Below are 2,411 nucleotides of genomic sequence, written 5' to 3' on the forward strand. Positions count from 1 at the left end.
TGTAATAAATGATGCACTATAGTAGTTACAAGTGACCAATTTACACTCCTAGCACAGTTGCTAATCAATAAAATGGAATAGTTTATCCTGGTGTCTTTATTATACGTATTCTGGGTACTTCGCTCCCAGCCAACTCAGATATCTTGTTTCTCCAAAGTGCAACCTATTTGTTTTCCTCTCATTAAGTGCCTCTGTAGGATATAAAGTTAATAGAGTGAAATAAATATCTAGCAACATTAAATGTTGACCCAGGGTTCACAGTTACGGTTATTTCAGGGCATCTGCTCGTGACGCAGTTTGGACAACAGCATCACGCTAAAATTTCTCACAGTCTTTCAAACAACAACAAAACCCCCCCAGATGTGCAGAAGTTATTTCCAAAGACGGGTGGGCACTGTCTGCGTTTCATTCTGCCTGCGTGATGTCCACCATCAATACCTAAAATGCTGAACCTGCCGGTTCAGGTCCGGGAAGTGCCGAGGCGAGGAGTGAAGCGCTGACCTAGAGAAGGGCCACGTGCCCACATCTGCTTTTTCCAGGGTAACGAGGCATCTAATTAACGATGGAAACCTTGCTCTTCTCCAGCCTCAGCCCATCGCAGCCACGGCAGTGCTACCCTTGCAGCGTTATCCGTGGTCTGCTGCCGTCGCTGATAACACAAGTCATTTCACAAGCTTCAGCTGGGTCCCGCCTTGGGACAGAGGACACTTCAGCTTGGGTTTCACCCAGCCGTGGCATTTGTCTCCCTGCAAATTCTACAGGAAAGCTGGGGCTCCTTGCTTCCTCCTACCCTGCCAGGCAGCGCTTAGTGAGCGGGCTCCGCTCTTCTCTGCGGCAGACCTGACTCGAGGAGTTGGTGTTTCAGGAATTCGGGAATGCGAATGCGTTGGGAAGATCACAGCTGCGCTACTGAAACGGTCCTTCTGCTCTGCTTTGAGACACTGAAACATCTCAAGGGCAACTTTGATTACAAAGCATTTCAAGTATTAGATGTCCCTGTAATCATGGAAAATAGGGCTTGAAGTGACCTTAAGAGGTCATCCCTTCCCTCCCCTGCTCCCAGACAGCCCCAGCTCCGCTTAAATCGCTCTGAAAGGATGAACCTGATCCGTTCCCCAAAGTTTTCAGAGATGGAAATGCTGCCAACTTCCCAAGAAATTTCTTAGTGTTTAGCTCTAAGACTTCGCCTTCAATGGCACGGTTTACACCTCTCTCCTACTCCCCGTCGATGTGGTGAGTAAGATTTTTCCTTTTCCCTCTGGAGCAGCGCTCTTCAGTTGCCGTTTTGCGCGGCACTGCTCAAGGCACCTCAGCTCTGCCAGAGACGGATTTCAGGTGTTGCGTGTCCCAGGTGAAAATAACACTTTCTGCTCCATTTTGTGTGCAAGCGTTAGGCTGATCTGAGATTCCTAATTGTATCTGGCTACGATCGATCAGTATTAGCATTTGCTCTGCTCCTCAAATCACAGGGAGAGAGGAAGGAGGGATTTTTAAGTTTTTCATCCCCATCCTCTCCCTGAAATCACAGGCATCGGAGTATCATTCAAACTCCGGTCCTAATTCAGGACTGATTCTGTTCTTAACTCACCTTTGATGCTGTCAAAGGCACAGAGGCTCAAAGCTTTTCTCGGGACCTCATTTCTCTCCCTAAAATACCAGCAACGTCTCGTGGAGGAGGTAACTCTTGCGTGCTTTATCCTCACTCATCCTGTTACACTTTTGCAGAGCACAGGTCCCAAAGATGAACTTCTTTCCCCCCAGCCCTGACCCCACAGCCCATGGCCGGCTTTCCCCTCCCTTCCCAGGGCTGCCTGGGGGTCTCGCTGCCCGCTCACAGCCTCAGCATCTTCTATGTCTTGTGCAGCAAAGGCTGGTGGTGTCGGGAGGGGAAACCGCACACCCGATCCCGGGTGCCAGGACTCTGCCAGGGAGCTCAGACTTAGCAAAATGCAGTGAAAGCAGCTTTGGCTCCAGCTGAAGGCAGCGAGGGTTTGCCTGGCTCCTCATCCCATCGCTTGTGCTTGACCCTGCCCAGCGCTCACATTGAGCTGCTCGGAGGACGCGAGTGACGGGCTGGGTGGATTGACAGGGCATCTTTGGGGTGCCAATCACCGCTTCGTCCTCTCGTCTGGGTTCAGACCTGCTTCCCCCTCCAGCGCTGGTGGGAACGGAACAGGTTTTTTCACAATGGCAAAATACCAGATATGGTTTTAAATGCCAATGCTCTCTTTTAATTGCAAACAAACCCTAGGGCCTTTTAAGGCTCCAGCGGTTGTTCTCGACGAATTCAGCTCCCTGGGCTGGCTGTGTCGGAGCCTTCCTGCTTACCAGTTCTTTGGAGGGGAAAAGAAACACCCCACAACAACTGAGAATGGGAACCACCAAACATGGGGAATACGGACTTCTCCTTG

This window comes from Cariama cristata, unplaced genomic scaffold (genome assembly GCF_000690535.1).
Source record: "Cariama cristata isolate BGI_N322 unplaced genomic scaffold, ASM69053v1 scaffold22349, whole genome shotgun sequence".
Classification (NCBI taxonomy): domain Eukaryota; kingdom Metazoa; phylum Chordata; class Aves; order Cariamiformes; family Cariamidae; genus Cariama; species Cariama cristata.